The sequence below is a fragment of the Ambystoma mexicanum genome, chromosome 10 (genome assembly GCF_040938575.1).
Source record: "Ambystoma mexicanum isolate Mex_15411 chromosome 10, UKY_AmexF1_1, whole genome shotgun sequence".
NCBI lineage: Eukaryota > Metazoa > Chordata > Amphibia > Caudata > Ambystomatidae > Ambystoma > Ambystoma mexicanum.
The window spans coordinates 1,501,943,145-1,501,962,605 of NC_090932.1; the positions used below are offsets into that span (position 1 = coordinate 1,501,943,145).

At 47.1% G+C, this 19,461-nt stretch overlaps 1 protein-coding gene across 4 annotated transcripts in view; it reads left to right on the top strand.

Moving 5' to 3' along the window:
* The first annotated feature begins 1,334 nt into the window (after positions 1-1,334).
* The window catches only part of ARL6IP4 (ARF like GTPase 6 interacting protein 4), a 73,997-nt gene continuing 55,870 nt past the window's right edge, over positions 1,335-19,461 (top strand). For 2 of the 4 annotated variants that reach the window (XM_069619645.1, XM_069619647.1), the window contains exon 1: positions 1,384-1,509. The gene's annotated coding sequence lies outside the window, so the exon portion shown is untranslated. Of the gene's footprint in view, positions 1,510-2,534; positions 2,642-19,461 lie in introns of those variants that run through there. The other 2 variants (XM_069619644.1, XM_069619646.1) reach the window with 2 other exon arrangements.

A 19,461-nucleotide genomic window follows, 5' to 3' on the forward strand; every position in this document is an offset into this window, starting at 1 on the left:
CGGGGTGACAAGAGCAAATCAAAAGAGGTGATGGCTGGAAGGTTTAGAACCAAGCCTGATTTGCATATGGTCTTTCCCCTTCTGTAATGGCTTGGCAGGCGAAGAATGATGGTCTGGAGGGTGCCCAGAGCAATGCCAGTGGTTAAGATTCATTCTAAACCTTCCAGCCATCACCTCTTTGTTTTTGCTTTGTCACCCCGAGTGGGACAGGTATACCCAGACGTGGGTCCCGTGCCTGCTGGGCCTAGAGACCCAAGCTACTCCTCACTGATGAGGCCCAACAAGGCCGAAACATGTTTGGGGATGCTTGTGGTCTTGTGCAGAAGGGATGTGACCTAGCAGTTCGGGCTGGACTGCCCCTTTTGGGGTGGGACCAAGCCTGATTTGCATATGGTCTTTCCCCTTCTGTAATGGCTTGGCAGGCTAAGAATGATGGTCTGGAGGGTGCCCAGAGCAATGCCAGTGGTTAAGATTCATTCTAAACCTTCCAGCCATCACCTCTTTGTTTTTGCTGTGTTATGGTATGTGAAAAACAAAGAGTCTTCTTGTCCTGAACCTGAGGCTGTGATCTGATTTCATTTCGAAAAGTAGCCCTTAGTGCTTTGTGTGTGAAAAATACATTCTGCTAAATACATTACATTGCATACATGCCAACCAGGGGCGTTGCTAGATCTGGAAAACATCCGGACCACGCTAATATTGGGACTGTCCGGACTGAGGGTTAGCTAGTCTTTTAGTTTTTAACCCTTAAGCTTTTATCTGGGGCTATAACCAAAAGACACAGGGCTATAGCCCCCTCTAGGAACACCTCTGATGCCAACCCTCCCGTTTTAGCCTGGAGACTCCTACCTTTTCAATTACAAATATTGCATTTTTTACCTTTCTCCCACCAATTAAAATTAATATTGCAAGCCTATGGGAAAATTAATTTCTCACATTTTCCTTAACAAAATCTTCCTCCCACGGGCGCCGTAATGATAGCATATTCATAGATTCCGAAACTGGGGCGTTGTAACACGCCCCTCCTTCTGACCTTGCTGCACCTCTCATTGGTACCCTGCAAGTACTAGGTACAGACCACCAAACGTGCATTCCCAAGTCAAAGTGAGCCATTTGGCTATGTCATAGCTCTCAGCCATTTTTGTTTCAAAGGCGGGTGAAATCACCCGATTTTGTTTTTGGCGGGTGAGACGCCCATTCTTAGGGGGTGAGTCAGCCCTTTACAAGGCGGGTGACACCCGCCAAAAGCGTGTGAGTTGAGAGCTATGGCTAATTTATATAGCCAAATGGCTCACTTTGAACAAAGGTTCCGAGGCGAGATGCCCATAGCCTTTATACATCTCGCCTCGGAACCATTGTTATCCGCAGCTGTTTGCAGGGGGACATTAAAGAAGAACGTACAGCTTGGAAAGAAAGCTAGTTCTCGCTTAAATAACAATTTTACTCGAAAGGCTATCTGAGCTGTGACTGCCGTACGGCGAGAGCTGCGCGAGTACGCCGCCGAAACAGGTGCATTTATTCCACTTTCACATCCGTCAATGCACATAGAATATTGTTTGTAGGCTAGCAAATGGTGCGCAGACGAACTAGAAACCTTGAGGGTAAAATACACATGGAGGGAATGGGTTTCAGCGCAGACGGCTGTAAGTAGGCATCCTGTGCATGCGCATTGGTGGCACAGAGTGTGCAGTTTCTCCTCCGAGTTCGTAGTGTTTGTTGCATGCCTGCCTACATTTGAAAATCAAAAATCCCGAGATTTATGCCCCGCCCACAGTCACACACAACTCCGCCCATTTTCACATGGCCCTGCCCACGTGTCAGGTAAACTCTGTTGTAATGTGATGTGATGTCAGAAATTTGCAGTTAAAATTGAAATATGCATATTTCATTAAATTGCCTTTTCACAACCACCCAAATTGCCTAGGACAAAAGGCATTCGCCTTCCATAAAATCAACACGTTAAATTGTGCACATGAGCGCCAAGGGACCACTATGGTGGTGATAGTGCGCGATACAAATGTCCTTTAACATTAACATGTAAACTGCAAGCACCAATACAAAGGTTTTCCCTGAATTTTGCAGTACTGAAATTGGACATTAGTTAACCTTAGTTGTTTTTCATCATGTTATTTAATGCAGTGGTGAGGTGTCCAGCCTGCAAACCTGATGGCTGTGGTTCAATGGTAACCTGGGCAAAAAGAACGAAAGCAAAAGAAACGCGTTCGTATTGAAAGTCAGCAAAAAAGAATGAAAGGTGAAGCAAAATAAATGCGCGTTATTTTGCTTCACCTGCATTCTTTTTGCCAATGTGCTGGAAGCATTAATCATTGCTGCAGAGACAGAGCCACACTCGGGCAGGGAACCGTGGTGGCGAAGTCCTGCAAGGATTTTAAAAAAAGCAATCAGTGAAAGCTGCCCCCACCCCAACAACAGGTTCATAGGAGGCACATACGCGCCGTTTCCGGGTCGGGCAAACCTCTACCCGATTGGCTACCGGCAGAAGTCTTTGGCAGCCAATCGAGTGGAGGATCTGACAGACCGGAAAGAACACCAAAATTCCTGAGATTCCGGGGTCTTCCCCGCAGACCCGAGAAATGATTAAAATTCCTGAGTCTCTGGGAAAAATCTGGAGGTTAGGCAGGTATGGTTTGTTGTTGACCCATAACAGTCATATTAGAGCCAGTATGAACAAATTCTCCAGTAAAAAATGATAAGGCTTCAATGTTTAAATGCAAAACCTTATGGAGGTGTAACCGGCATCCCACGATGCTCCACGTGGTCCTGCATTTACATGCTTATTCAGTCCTGTTATTTGTTCTTTTGTATTCTCGAACTTGTGGTCCTGGTTTTCTAATAGGAGCAACACTACAAGTCCCAGAATGCAAAGGGAAAGACTAGGACTGGATGAGTATCTCAAAAATGACATGGGTCATGTGTTTTGGCTTCTATGGTAGTTTATGTTGAGGCTATCCTAGGTATTATTACAGAATGTTTTTAGGTTCAGAAGAGGCTACTGGCCAGAATATCTCCTTTTTCTGACACATGCTTTAATTTAAAACACTAATGATCATACATGCTAACATGCCCATTCCACAGATATCCAATTTCCTGTCGCGTGCTTTAATTTAACACTCTAATGAGCATACGTGCTAACATGGCCTTTCCATTGGAGAGATGGTATTCTAGTTCGGCTTTTTATTTGCATTCCATAATTTGTAGTCCTGGAATTATGATGGTGTAGGGGGGCATGCAGAGCTACTATTCAGTCCCAGAATGCAAGAGGAAAACCAGAACTGAAGTAGATTCAGCTGAATAGAAGGGGCATGTTGGCATGTATGCTAATGATTGGATTACTTACTGATAATCTTTTGCTTCTAGTCCTACTCTTACTCGTCACAGTACTTACCTACAAGGCACCAGCTCCCCCGGAACAGGGTATTTTCCAACTCCCTTTAGTCCTACCTGATCTCAATGTAGGTACATAACCCTCAGGTTCTCAGAGTTTAATATGTTGAATCATGGGCCCTTCCACTCTGGGAGGGTTAGGCGTGTCGTAAATACTGTGAGGAGGGAGAGTAGAACTCTGATTAATGAAGATTACCAGTAAGTAATTCAGATGTTCAACACTAACGTTATAGAAAGTCATAATTCTATTAAAGACACAAAAGGATTATGCTTTTCTAAACGTTACTTCCTCGAGCAGCATAAATAAATAAAACCAGATATTACAATAACAAAACAAAAAAAATAACATAGCCCAACAAGTTTGAGTCTTTGGTATTCTATACAAAGATTGGTGTGCAGATACATGTGACTTCTTTTACCCTATCTCATGTCCTTACAAGTCCTTAACTGTGTAAACTCTATGATCTCTTTCTCTTTCTTTTGCTGGTCATAATCCTTAACCTTTGCGCCCCTACCGTTGACGCCAACTGATGTTGATCTTCTACACACTATCTCAAGAACCTGCCGGCCTGTCATCTGCATTTGTACCTACAAAATAAACCATACTTTAATAAACTGATCCAATCCGGGTTGGCAATTGTTTCAAATCAGTGCATTACGGTATACATAAGTCATCAACACATATACCAAGCAATACATTCACGATAGGGTGGGATAATCCTTCACCTCCGTGTCTTCAACAGAATTATGACTTTCTATAACGTTAGTGTTGAAAATCTGGATTTTATGTCAAGACCGGAGGCTCGATTTTATTTTTTTATTTATTTATTTATTTATTTATTTATTTATTTTTTTGCTTGTTCAAAGTTTACCTACCACCAACCTTGCAATCCGCTCAATTGGTTTGAAATAAAAACATTTGAAAGTCGACTCTTTCGACCAATCAGCCGCCTTCACAATATCCTCCAGCCGTGTTCCTGCACTGTATGCTTTAGAGGTCATTGCCCCCTCACTGAGTGCTCCCCCTACATTTCCACATCAATACCTGTCTGTTGCATTACCCATCTCGCTAGGGTAGCTGGGGTTACCGCCCCAAAGGGCTTATGTAATGCTATGAGCAATTGCCTCACCCCTGTGGGCCCAAGGCTCTCCGTCATGGTCTCATAAACTGTCAGACATCTGACTGGACAAAGCTTAGGCTGATCTGGAAAAGCACTATATGATACTGTCCTCAAACCCGTCTTTGTTCTTTTCGTCACTGAGAATGTCACCCCTATTGCCGATTCTGTCTTCATGATAATCTCCAACGCGCTCACATCTGAGACTCTCTTTCACAATATTGGGCATAGAATAGTTGTTGGTTTGGCTGCAAGGGCCTTTCTGGATAGTTCAGAAATATCAGGCCAGCCTGTAATCAGCCTCAACACTTTATTAACATCCCATACTTGCGTGTAATTGTGATTTGGAGGCCTTAGCAATTTTATGCCTTCCAGCAACCTGCATATCAATGGTTGCTCCCCTACCTTAATTCTCTCTACACGCGGGTGCCCCGTTTAAATCGATGATCTTGCTGTGTTTATTGCCCTATAAACTTTCCTTTGTGCTGCTAGTTGTGCTAGAAAGTTGGCTAAGTGCACCCCATCTGTTCTAGAGGAATGCACGTTCCTTTCCACACACCAGCTATGTCACAGTGTCCATGTTGATCTATAAGCCTTCCTTGTCCCCGGGGCCCATGACTCTTCAGTGATGCGTTCAGCTTCTCCCGAAAGTCCTGGCCTAACCAAGGATCCCCAGAAATTGCCCACGCCATCAGGTTGAGATTGCCTGCTTGCACCAACGGGTGTTTGATCCCTGTGGGCCCCAATAATCAACTCCCTCTTCGGGAGACTTATTGGTTTGTCATAGGCCATCTCTAACAGAATGGGAAACCAAGCTTGTCCCCTCCAATCTGGTATCAACACCAGCGTAGCCTTCTGCCTCTTTGCTTGTGCTAGTGTTCTCGGTATCACCGAGGATGGTGGGAAGGCATACGCTCTGTCCGGCCCCCAGGGCTGGAAAAACGCATCTGTCGCCTCTGCTTCTGGATCCCGTCTCCAACTGAAGAAACGAGGAAACTGTCTGTTCAGCCTCGAAACTAACAAATCTGTCCGACACAGGGCCTACCGTGTCTTCAATATGTGGAATACCTCCACATCCAGCTGCCAATCGCTGGCATCTCTTAGGTATCTGGAATTAAGTCCACAACTTTGTTCTTCAGTCCTGGAAGATACTCTGCTGTCACTGATATGTTTGTCTGTTTAAATACGAAAAGTCCTTTGTTAGCTCCGCCAGGATTCTGGACCTTGTTTCTCCTAGTCGGTTGATATATCTGATTGCGGATACGTTGTTAATTTTGTGGAAAACACAACAGTGGACTCCCTCCTGGATCCAGCATTTCACTGCAAAGGACGGCACCAGTAACTCTAGGCAGTTGATGTGGAGATCGAGTTCCTGACCCGACCATCTGCCTCCCGTCGTCATTTCTCCGCAATGGGCACCCCAGCCCCATCAGCTGGCATCGGATTCTATTACCAGGTCCGGGGATGAGCCAAATATTGCTCTCCCATTCCAGGCTTCCATATGGGGAACCACCACTCCAACTCCACTCTCGCTTCCTGCAAGGTCGGAATTTGTTGTTCGTACGACAGACCTCTCCTGAGATGCTTAGTTTTTGCCTCTGCAGGGCTCTGTAATGGAGTGGGCCTGGGAAAATGGTCTGAATCGATGATGGCAAATGCCCCAGCAGTCTGGCTAGTTCCTGTAGTGATATCGTCTCTTTCGATAGGGTGGTCTTGATCTCATTTTTGATCATGTTCACCTTGTCCAATGGTAAACTGAGATCCCCCTGGTTCCTGTCTACTACGAACACCTAGAAACTTTGTGGCTTGCTCCAGGTGTAACGGAGACTTCTCCCAATGCACTTGGAAGCCCAGTTGTTGTAGCAGGTTGATTCTTGTTGTCACCTGATCCGAAGCATGTCTTTGTCCTGGCACATTAGACGTGTCGTCCAGGTATATAATCAGACACATCCCTTGTTCTCTCAGTCGGCTTACCACCAGCTTCATCAGTTTTGTGAAGCACCACAGCGCAGAAGCCAGCCCGAACGGCAGACATGTGAATCACATATCTGACATTCCCAGAGGAAACACAGGACTCTTCGGTGCACCTTTGCAATGGGTACTGTCAGATACGTTCTTGGCATCCTTCCTGTCCTCTGGGGTCATCATTAATGTCTACCTAAATGGCACTGTCATTACCCAGGGCTCTTAGCCCAACCTCCTCCTTCTTTATAGGCATCTTACGTCTCTCATCAACTTCCTTCCTTCTCCTGCCACTCCTCTTTCTGCCACCCCTATGCCACCTCCGAAGGGTGTACCCCACTCCTTTACCCCTCCCCGGAAGACCTTCAAAAGTGGCAACCTGCTCCACTTAGCTACCCTCAACTCTCACTCTGCCGTCAAACACTACTCTGACATCTCCCACCTCCTTAAAGGCATCAACCTAGAGGTTCTCACTCACCCAGTGGCGGTTCACTGCCAGCTCTGTCACAGGTTTGACACTCCTCCCTGAGGGGGCGAGATCCTCTCTAAGCCCAGGCCTAACAGGCCCAGAGGCAGAATTGCCCTGATCTTCCTGAGTGGGTCCCTGCTACTATCATAACCACTCAGGCCTACTCCTCTTTCGAATGCCTTGTCTGCAGGCTTGGTGTCTCTCTTGGCCTCTCTCTGACTCTGGCCACCATCTACAGGCCTCGTGGCCAGGTCTCCCACTTCCTCTCAGAATGGGCTGACCTCACCTTTTCTCTCCTTGCATCCTCCTCCTCCAAGCTTCTCCTCAGAGACTTCAATATTCACCTTATCTCCCCTGATGCAGCCTCTGGCTCTTCCACAACCTCTGTGACTCTTTCCATCTCCATTCACACCTTGGATGCTCTCATCTCTTCAGACATCCTCCTCTCCAACCCTCTCATTACTCCTCTCTCCTGGTCTGATCATGCTCTCCTATCCTCTCACATGGACCTCCTCGGTCCACGGTCTAAGCCCCCACCCGCACTGCCAGCCTCCTTAGTCATTCAACCTATGAAGTGAGTGTCAGTTGCCACTTTTGCCGCCACTTTCATCCCCCCTTCTTCTGCGTCTGACTCTCACTCTGACACAGCCCTTACCAATCTTCAACTCCCCATCTCCAACAATCTGGACATCCTTGCCCCTGTCATGAGGATCTGCATGAAACCTGCCTCCAAGTGCAACTCCTGGTACGACTCCAACCTGGCCTCTTTGAAATGCAAGTGCAGGGCAGCTGAGCGTAAAGTGGCAGGCTCCAAGCACATCCTCTGACAAACTGGCCTGCCGCCCGCTCCATAGGCAATACAGACTTTCTATTTGCTCGAAGAAGAGGGCCTATATCATAGCCAGTATCTCTGCGGCCACTTACAACACAGCTGAACCTTTCAAAATCTGCGAGGAACTCGCCAACCCTAATGCAATCTTCACTTCTCCTAAGCCCTCCCTGGCCCTGTGCACTTCTCCAGCCTCTCGCGTCATTTGTAAAACTCAGTACATGTCCTCACTCTACTCTACTTCTCACTCTTCTTCCTCACCCGCTGTCTGACCTCCCTTGGCCCCCCTCCGCTCTCCCCTCCTACTCTCCGTTTGTTCTCCCATAGCACCTGATGAAGCTTCTAGACAAGTCTGCTCTATGAAAGTCTCATCCAAACAGGTGCCCCTCTGCTCCTGCAGAACCATCAAGGACAACTCTGTCTCCCTTGCTCCAGCCTTGACTGATTTCTGCAATCACTCATTTGCCACTGGATATTTCAACTCACTACTCAAGCACTCCCTTGAGCACCCTCTCCCCAAAAAGCCTTCTGCCGACTCATCTTGTCTGGCAAACGACCACCCGTTCTCCATTACTCCCTTCCGGGGCTAACTCTTGGAGAAGCTGGCTATCTCCCAGCTTATCCACCACACGGAATCTGTTGGTTGTCTCCACGACCACCAGTCTGGCTTCAGAGCTGCCAGAGGCACGGAAACTGCTGTCCTGAAAACCTGTGAAAACTTGCTTTCTGAATCGGTTCGAGCTCTCCTTCCGTTCTCACCCTTCTTGATCTTTCCTCTGCTGGTTTTCTCCACGACCAGCAGTCTGGCTTCAGAGCTGCCAGAGGCATGTAAACTGCTCTCCTGAAAACCTGTGAAGACATGCTCTCTAATCTCGATTCCAGCTCTCCTTCCATTCTCACCCTTCTTGATCTTTCCTCTGCCTTTGATACAGTCAGTCATTCCACCTTGATAAATTGGTTCTGTTGTACCTTTGTTGATTATGGGCCATCTTTTTAGCCAATAACATTTTTGAGTGAACTATCCCTTTTAAGCTTCACTACACTGGCTTTTGCTCATATGCTATGGGGAAACTGACACGTCCTTCAGGCTGTCAGTACTGGGAAACATTGTTTACCTTCGTCGTGTTACTCTGTTACTACTTTTGGTTACTTTGTATCACTTGTGGTAACTTTTATCATTGTGCAAAGCAGCATACGCTGCAGTACAATGGGGTACACTTTTTGTTTCGCCCTAGACTAACACTCAGATGAGTTTTGGTTCCTCTAGGTGTGCTAAAAGGATAGGCTGGTGGCAGTAGTTACTTTTTCACACTTTTGGGGATTTTTCGTTTTAGCTTTACCGCGTTTACCGCCTAACTGTGGCTACTGGTCAAACATGGCCGCGCCAAGAGATTTTTAGCTTGTCCTTTTGCCATCTTGTTCTTTAGCCTTGTATCCTTATAAGGACTTCCAGTGCCCGGGAAAGCAAGCCACAAACTGGTTTCATTGTGTTTGAGTCATATGTTTGAGTGTTCCTGATTGTACCACTGCTGAGGTGTGTGTGGGCTAGACCTGCCATTGGCTAGTGAGGACTGCTGCTTTTACCTGGCTTTTAGGATAAGAAGAGGACCCCTGCACCCATTCCTTAGAGATCCTGGAGAAACCTGAAGGAGCCAAGAAGCCTATCCAGCTGTGAGACCTGCGAAGAAACCGCAGACATGACTGAAGGAGCCCTGGCAACCAAATTCTGCTGCTGTCTTGGAGGAGCCCTGTCTTGCTGAAGATCTTTAGCAGTCCTGCAAAGGAGCTGTGACCCTTGGAGTGGAGGGAACATCCTTTCCTGACGTCTGCTTGGTACCCTGCAAAGGAGAGCCTTCGGAAGTGCCCCAGAACCTTCTGGCTGACCAGCTCTGAATTTGGGCTACCATGCTGCCGGCTTCTTCGTTTCGAGTTTCGAGCTGGAATTTGGGGGATCCTCAGCTGGCTCTACGAGACTAACCTCTGTGAAATGTTGGCATCCTAGCATCAAGGGGACCCGAGATAGGAGAGAAAGTCCCACCGCGGCAGTTGATGAGTCCCTTGGCTTTGCCGTGCTCCGGTGACCACCACCCGAAATCGCTAACCTGACCTGAGTCCAGTCCTGAGAGGGATCCTGCATCGGGTTTTGCTGCATTCTTCCATCAGGAGTTCCATCAAAGGTCCCTGCATCAGTGAAAGACACCAACCGGAGATCAGCTAGAAATTGCAACCTCGGACACTCTTCCCTTGTCCTGCCAAGTCTGGGGAAGAATCGGAGTACGGGGGGGGGTAGTTACAGAGTTTCTTCCCTATCCCTATACTCTCATTATAAGTCAGTGGGCGTATAATAAACTTCTAACACTTTTGGCTTTGCCATTACTTGCTTGCGCAACACTTCTGAAAGTTGGGGCTACTTCTTTTAGCTAGTTTAACTTGTACTCTAAACATAAGAAGCCTTCACTCGTCCTCAGAGACCCTACCTCCTTTTTTTCCTGCTTCAAAGATTCTGCGGAACTGTCATGTCCCCTGTCGTGAAACCCCGTTCTTACAAACCTGGGTCCCCCTTAGGTACCCACCAATTCCCCTCTAGATCCCAAATACCTTAACATACCCGACGGCAGCAAGACCCGTCACACCCAGAAGATGAGAGGCCTGAATGGCAACCCGGGATCCTTGCGACCCTTCCTCCACTGGCAATTATCATGGCGTTCTCCTACGTTGTACCGTGTACATCGGCAGTACTTGGGTGCGCGTAGGTCCCCGTGTCATGTAGTCAGGAAGTAGGGATTCCCGTTATCAACACGGAACATGTGACGCGGACCATGCGCCACGTGACTCAAAGTCATGTGACTGATCCTTGAAGTTAAAAGGATCGGGTTAACACACAAACAACGCTTCACAGCTGCTTCTTGCGAGTACTGTTTGGCGTTTCGTTATTTTGGATTTCTACAGCTACTTTGACCACAGAAAGTTGTACGGACTTCTTTGCCTCTCCTTGGATTTGCCGCACTGTTTGTCTTTTCTGGTACTTCCGACCCTTGGCTCCGTTACCTGCTTATTGATTTGGATTCCCCTGAAACTGACTTCACCTCCTGGCTCCTGACCTCGGATTGTTTATCGGACTGCCTACGGATCTACCTGTTTATGCACTCTGATCATTGTTCCTCTCTGCTGGCTCAGGTGTTTACACTTCATCCAGAGTGCTACTCAAGTTCTTACTTATCTTCTGCTGCCGCCGGTTATCTGCAGACCCCCGCCCCATTTATTTCGCCCAGGGCGTCCGTCCATCTTCAGTTGGTAAGCCTTCTTATGTTCCTTCCCTGCTGCTCTGATTGGTACTGCATTGCCATTGTCTGATATAATCATTGCTTGCCTTGTAGTGGTCGGGGGGTCCTTCTGGCGTTCCTGGTTCCAGTCTGATGGCACTCTACATCTGTGGCCTCAAGGATTGCAGGGGCAGTTATCTTGCTGTCTTCCCGTGTGGTACTTGGGGATGGAGGTTCTATAATCTGCACGACCATCAAGTCAGAACAGGAACTTTAACCTGAACTATTGGGCAAAATGCCCCAGATGACTTATGGCTGGACAATTTAAGCTAAGGGTCATTCTCTGTGGACCTTGAGTGCATAATACTAATCTTACCTTTCCTTTGCAGGAGTTTGTATTGAATATTATGCCCTTTAGTACGTGAATTTATTTATGTTGCTATGCTTATCAGTGTTGTGTGATAACTCTACTTGCCAGTAGTCATTTTTCTATAATGTGTTTTGGCCAATAAATAATTGTATTTTTATACATCCTGTCTAAGTGTAATCTGTGAATCCCATTGTGTGACCTCATTGTGGACTCCTTACAAGCTCACCACCTCTGAAGAACTGCCTGTCACTGCTACCCAAACTGGTTTAGCTACAGCTCCCCAGAGTTGTCCCTGTCGCAAAACAGCTTGGCCTTCTGCACATCTGTCCACCAGGCCAGAGTATAGAAAATCAGCCCTGCAGTGCACTGCTAGCAATCTCTGCCTTAATGCCAGTAAGACAGAGATCCTGCTCATTGGGGCCCCTGTTCCATCTTTCCCTCCACACTATGGCCGCCTTCCATAAGCCCCCTCTCCTGACCCTCCTGTGGGGCAAAAAACATTGGTGCCATCTTCGACTCCGCTCTCTCCTTCTCGTCTCACATCACTGACCTTGCCAAGAAGGCCCACTTTCAGCTGCACCTCCTCGAAGGTATTCTACCTTTCCTCACCTTCCCCCCCAGAAACTCAATGTCTCCAGAGTTCTGGTCCTCTCCATGCTGGACTAGTGCAACAGCCTCTTCCTCAATCTGCCGAACTCCTCCCTTTGCCCCCTTCAATTAATCCAGAACAGGACTGCAAGACTTATCCTTCGCCTCCAGCCCAGGGACCGCACCTCTCCTGCCCTAAAATCTCTCCATGCCTCCCGGTTGTTGCGAGGTTCAAGTCCAAGACCCTCTGCATCATCCACAAGGCTTTCTGGGGCCTGTGAACCCCTCTACATCCAACTCTCTCTCCCTAAATACCTCCCTGCTAGAGCCCTTAAGTCGTCTAGAACTAACTCTGCATTTCAGGCACTTTTCCAACCCGAGAGAAAGGGTGGGTGGGGGGTGGGGGAATAGATCTCTCTCTTCTGCTGGTGCCTCCCTCTGGAATGGCCTCGCTGCCCCTATCAGACTTGAGCTGGATTTCCTTAAGCTTCAGAAGGTTCTCAAGGCCTTCCTTTTCTCTTCTTCCTTCCCTCTCCCCTCCCTTGCTAAATTCTCCATTTGCCTCTTGACTTGCTGCCTGGTTCCTTCTCAGTCTTACAGGGCACCAGGCCCCCCTATTCCAGTCTACCCCTGCACTTGGTCTCCCCTAGCCCCTTAACCTACCCTTGCCCTTTTAGACCCCTCTCCGTGCACTCGGCTGGCTGTGCCAGCATCCTTGTAGCCCTTCCAGCCCCTTACCTCGCACTTAGCCCGTGGACCTTCCATCCCTGAAATCTGTTTTCTCCTGGCTCTGTCCACCTGGCACTTGCTTTTTCTCTCAGGCACACAAAGACCAAACCACCCCCCTCCGCCCCGACACCCCCCCCCTCCCCTGCACTTCTCTTTACTGCACTTGCACGATCCAAATGTCACAATGCCTAGTAGGGCGTTTTTTTTGTTTTGTCCTCCCTGTTCCTCCACTCTCTTGTCTTGTTGCGCCTCGAAACACATTGTGTATAGATGTATTACAAGTGCCCATTAAATAAAAAACAATAAATAAATTAATATGTGTCTCTGAGATCTATTCTGGCAAGCCAGTCCCCCTGTTGTAGAATGTCCCTTAAGAGATGCATACCCTCCATTTTGAAGTGTGTGTACACTATGAATCTGTTCAAGTCTCTGAGGTTGATTACAGGCAACGGCCTCGGCTTGGGATCTGCGTGAATTTTCCGTCGTGGAAAAGTCTGCGACGGAAAAGTTTGCATGAGAAATGTACGAACCACAAAAGGTTTGTACATTTCCCATGTGAACATACATTAAAAACCCCTACAAACTCGCACACATACCCCCACCCTACTTACCTTTGAAGATGCGCTGAGTCCCTGCGGCGCCAGTTCCCTTTCACTTCCGTGATCAGGAACCGGCGCTGCAGGGTCCTTTTTCTTTTTTATTTCTCGGGTGTGCTGCAGGGGTGTCCCCCACAACACCCCGCTCACTATACTGTATAGCATAGTGGGTGGGGTATTGCGGGGGACACCCCTGCAGCCCCCGGCTTTTTTTCTTTTTTTTTTTCATTTGGACGGGGGCTGCAGGGATGTCCCCCACAACCCCTGCTCACTGTAGTGAGCAGGGTGTTGCGGGGGACACCTTCCCAGCCCCAGGTCCGACCCCACCGAAACACCTAAACACATACCACGAAAGTTTGAACTTTTGGTAGTTAGAACTTTTTGTGGTGTGTGTTTTAGGTCTTTTGGTGGGGTTGGACTTTTATAGTCGGTCCTTTTGTACAATACCTCACCTTGCGCTTGCCCTTCACCAGAAACATATTGCTATTAACCCATCTCCAGTGTCTAACGTCTGAACAATAGCTTTATTTCCGCCCAGTTCTTCTATTTCTGCGTCTAGTTAGCACAGATCTTTGCTGAATATAACGGGCCTTGGACGCCTTGTTTGCGCTGGTAGCTGATAAAAATCTATATGAAACCCTTGGACAGTGTCCAGCATCCAGGGATCCCCAGATATTAACCTTCAGTTTTAAAGGCGCTCCACGATTCTCCCGCCTACTGCAGGTATGTTAATGTCTCTTGGCTGCAACCGCTGCGCTGCGCTTGCCCTCACCTGTGTTACTATACTGTTGATGCTCGGCGTGACGCCAGCCACTTCCTCTGCCTCTTCCCTTCAAGGGGCAAAACGGACAGAAAATAGTCTTTTACAACTCGTGCTCCAAGCCAGTGTTCATTGTTCTGCAGCACTTTTGCAGTCCTCAACTGGATACACTTTCCCCACCATCAGCCAGGCAGACTTGAGATTTCCAGGAGTACGAGGGGCATTATTTGGATCAAAGAAGAGGAGAAGCAGAGGGAAACGCAGCAAGATCGACAGACTCAATTGACATGGAATTGACAGCAGGGGTTTACGATTTTGCCAATACTCTGGCCACACAAACATGTCTGTGCCTGTTCCCCTAGTCCTGACATTTAGATGCTGGCTTGCTATGTCCTTCCACAAAGGTCTGTGTGCAACCATTTTCCGCATCCTGTCCATAGCTTTTATCTCTAACAGAGCTTCCGAGCATCCTTTGGGCTGGATACAGGTTTCTTCATCCTAACCAGAGGGTGCGTCCCCACACAGATTAAAAGCATTCTTTAGGTCCTATCCTGGACAGCTAGTATACTACCAAATAGATTTGAAGCATCCTTTAGGATGGACACTCGTTGCTGCTAAATGAATTCTGCAAGTAAAGTGCTTGTCACAGACATCTTGGTACAACTTGCAGTCAAACGTTCCTATGTCACAAAGGCCAATTCAGCCCTATCAGTGATTGAGCCCTATTGTTAAAGCACTTAAAAGCGGAAGGAATCGGGTACAGGTCAATTATACAGTTTTCTTTTCTGTAGGGTACCTCAGGGCACCATCACTTCCCCATGGTGGTCTAACACATACCTCAGACCCCTGGACGGCTGGATGGAAACCTTTATGAACACTATCCAAATGTAGGTGGATGACTTTTGGATCCTGTTGAATTTATTCTCAGAGTCTGTAGAATATCTCATCCAAAGATGCTGAAAATTACTGTCCCCACCATTATATAAAAAACACAAGATTGCACAATTGATACTTGAATACAGAGAAAACAAAGATCATCCAATTTTAAATGCCAGTCCCAAGTTCCGTACGGTTTAGATTTCCAATCTCCTTGGAATCTCTTTATCATGCATTCTACAGATGAACCTTGTATGCCAAAACTCTTGTTGCCCGCAACATTTGAATGGGGAAAACTATCCCTTGTCTTGAAATACTTCAGAAGATGGAGCTGACCATGGCTTTGGTTTTGTCAAGAATAGAGTACTGCTATTTGACCTAGTGGATACAACAAGTGCCTTATCCACCACCTTCAAATTGGCTGGGGTAACCTTTGGATGCAATCTCTCTGGCTTCCAGGGCATTTTGTTAGCTCCCTCATTGAAAAATGGATCCTGAACAAGACACTCTACATCGCACATCAAGGCTATTGAATACTGCACCCAACTTGAACTTGAGCATCGCATAAAGGAGACCGTAGACCTGCCACACTGAACCTGCTGGCTAATGCACCGTTAAGAGGAACCGCCATTGAATAAGAACTGTGCCAGTGGTATCTAAAAGCTGGAATAAATGACCTATGGACATAAAGTTAGAACCCATCTTCAAGAGATTCAGAAGAAAACTTAATACCTGGCTGTTTAAATTAGGCCTTTCACCATTACTAAGACTAAACCCCCGATTGGGGGTTTGGTCACTGTTAGGAAAGATTTCCATTTATGGGTAATTTTACCTCCAGTTGTGAATCCCTCCCAAACTTTCTGCTTCTGTCTGACCATCCAAGCCTGACTTTTACCAGTGGAGCCCAACCTTCTGCTGTACTCTGCTGGGCTTTTGCTCATCTTGTTATGGGGAAACTAACATGCACTTAAGGCTGTCAGTTCTGGGAGACTTTGTTTCTCTTAGACTTTACTTTGTTGCCATTGGTTGGTAACTTTTTACCAGGCACAATGTACCTTACAGTACAGTGCGCTGGCGTCTTTTTCATTTTTAAGGCCCTAGTCACCCTCGAAGGATTTTTGGTGAAAAGTGTGCCTTGGACAGAACTGGTGGCAGCAGTTACTTTTAAAGCATTTTTGACTCTTTTCTATGGTCCTAACTGCGTTTACCGCGTTTGGTCCAGGACAGTGGCCAGTGCCTATAATGGACATGCCACAAGGTCCTTTTGTTCTGTCCTTTGGCCATTTTCTCCATTTGCCTTCCCCAGGTCGGGCAGACCCCGGAAATTCCTTATTTGGTCATGCAGACCCCCGCGCAATCCTAAGCTTGTATTTGTATTTGTTTATTTATAACACGCATACCATCAGGCCCAGAGGCATCAGGGCGCAATTTGTACAGGGTTGCAAGAAAGAAACATACAGGCAGGAGATTACATTACAAAATTAAACAATACGAGCATAATAATCATATTAATTACATATATTACATAGGTTACAGTGCAACTGGGAATAACAGAGGATATAACCTAGGGTGAACAAAAAAAGGTTAGCATAGGTAGCAGACCGGAGATGGTGTCAGGGATAAGCGGGCAGAGTAAGTAGGACAGAAATGTCGGGCATGTCTTATTGCTGGTCGAAGAGCCAAGATTTGGTTTTAGTCTTGAAGGTGTTGAACGAGTCTTCGGCTCTGGTGGTAGCAGGGAGGGTGTTCCATAGTTTAGAGGCTAGGACAGGGAAGTTATAGCCTCCCGCTTTTTGAAGCTTAAACCTGGGGATTGTTGGGCAATGAGTCTGAGCAGTTCTTAGTGGTCGGCCAGTAGAGTGGCGCGAAAGCCGACTGTAGAGATAGATCGGGGCCTTGTAGGCTAGGCATTTATGCGTGAGGGCAAGAGTTTTTAGGGAAATTCTCTGCTTCACAGGTAACCACTTTAGGCTAGTTCTGGCTTCTGAGATGTGGTGGTTGCGGGGGATGTTCAAGGCCGCTCGAATGGCATTATTCTAGGTAGTTTGGAGTTTGGACAGGTTCTCTTGGCTAGTGCTTTCACTGGCTTCTGCATGCCTTGTGTGTGTGCGCCCAAGATGTGGGCTGGAGCTGTCTAGGTCCAATGCACATCATGGGTGCTAGGATGTCTGGTGTGCTGGGATGACTGGGACCACTGTGGTCTGTGATTGGTCCAGGGGATGGTTGAATGTGAGCAGATATCCTATTGGTTTCTCTTCATATTGGCACAAAGGAGATTCTGGATAAGAAAAGGCACTCTAAATCTATACCAGGTCGATCTTTTGAGTTCACACCGAAGTTAGTAAAGGAGCCAAGTATCCTGATCTGAAGAATCAGATCTGTGGAACCGCTGGTGACCCACTGGAAGGTTTGGCAACCTGACCCGGCTGTTGCCCCGTCGGAGCCCCTGTTTCTCATCGATCACTGAAGGCCTGTAAGGGCACTTCGACCAATTGAAGTAGTAGGACTGACTACTCTTGGCACCTCCTGCTTAACCTGCAAACAAGCCTCTTTGGAAGTGTTCCTGGACCGCCCAGTGAACTGACCAGCTCGTACAGGACCTTTGCCTAGGAACTGCTGCCGTCTGACTTTGGGAACCGTAAGATCTTGGTAGAAGGCACTCTCCCGCCAAGTTTCGTACACCTAGCATTCCTAGGTCTGGAATTGGGAGAGTCCACCTGAACCCGAGCCTACGCGGAACCTGTGTCACCCCGCTGTGGTGATGAGCTTCGTGGGTGCCTTGCTGCTGTGCCCCCCCCGCCCTCTGCGCCCCAAGACAAGCTGCAGTGGAACTGGCCCAATCCCTTCACCAGAAGCAGAGGAATCGCCACTGTCCCGCCACGGACTGAGGTCCCGGAACGCAGCCCCTGAAAGCCAGAGAGACGCGCAACTGCTGGACTTGAACCTGCAAGCGAACTGGACTTGACTGGCAAAGTTTGGTCCGGAATACGTCGAGGGTCGGTTAGTACTTGCATCATTACCGGTGGCCACTGGCGCATCCATAGACTTTTACGCACAAGTGTCCCCCAAGGGCCACTCTCCTTTGTTAGGGTAGCCTGTGCTACCTTCCTATTCCAGATTCCTGGAAACCGCTCTGCCCTCTTGTGGAGACCCTCCTTGAATAGTGGAACTCTATTCTTCATCGCCTTGCCCCCCCCCCCTTGCTGCGACACAACAGCCCCTTGAAGGGACCTCTTCTGTACTTTAACGCACGGTTGAATGCTGCCGCGCCGAACGTTCTTTTGAGCACAAGGCTTCACACTTCGTAGGGATTGGACTGCCTATTAGTTAGGGTTGAAATTCTTGAAGAATTGCCTAAAGTATATTTGCACTGTCTGACCCCGTTCTGTTACAAATTGTGGATCAGCCCTTTTTTAATATTTCTTTAGGCCAATAGTTACTGTCTATACGTTTCCTAGTATAGTGTTGTGTTGGTATTATTAATATTGCTGTGGTTTCACTTTGTGTTTGATTTAAAAGCCATTCAATAAATATACATGTATTTTGTTTATATATACACCTGACTGAGAGTAATTTGTGGTGTCATTTGCTGTTTGTGCTCTTTGTGGACTTTTCGATCACCCCTAACCCTCCTGAGACCTAGTGTTGACTGCCGCCAATGCTACCTTTATTGGTCTGGCTTGTCCAGAAGGTTACCCTGTTCCAAGAAACTAGGTTGGCCTTCTGAACCTCTGCCCACCAGGTTAGAGCTCAGAAATCCATCTTAACAGTCGCACCTCACAGGCTGTACACTATTAACAACAAATGGTCCTTGTTTTCCCAGCCAACTGTGGGAGCATCGGTCTTGGAAAGCTTTGGAGACATTCAGGTGTATGAAAACCCGTTAATGTAAAAATAAATTGATCATTTATTGTAACTTAGTGATGTGCTGTCCATATTGAATGGACTTTTTTGCACTGTAAATTTAGGAGATGTATTCTCCCACCCTACTCTCCTTCATTTGCAACCCCCTTCTTCCCTGCTTTTTGAAGACGTATATTGCAATTTGGCACATTATGAAAATACAAAAAATAAAATATATAAAGATTACCCTCACAGTTTTAAATCGAATATGGTACTCTTTTGAGAATTCAAGCACCATTCCTGTTTCACGATACAAGTACCCCACCAGTGTGACAGTTTCAATTGTACAATCCCTGTAAACTCCCAGTTTTGCATTCCTAGTGCACTCTATTTTTGCACATTCATATTGTGCATTTCCAGTTTGCTAATCCAGTACACTTTTCAATTTCAGTCAAGTTTTTATAAAAATGGGGACTTATAATCAAAATAAACAATGCAGTCAACTAATTAAAAACACTAAAGACCCACCACAGTGAGAGAAACACTGAGAATGCAGACTTGCGATAAGAAATAGCACTCTGGGTTGATAAGCAGGAGTGTTCAGGCAAAAGGATTTCAGCAGCACTGTCAATGTTCAAGAATATATCTTTAAA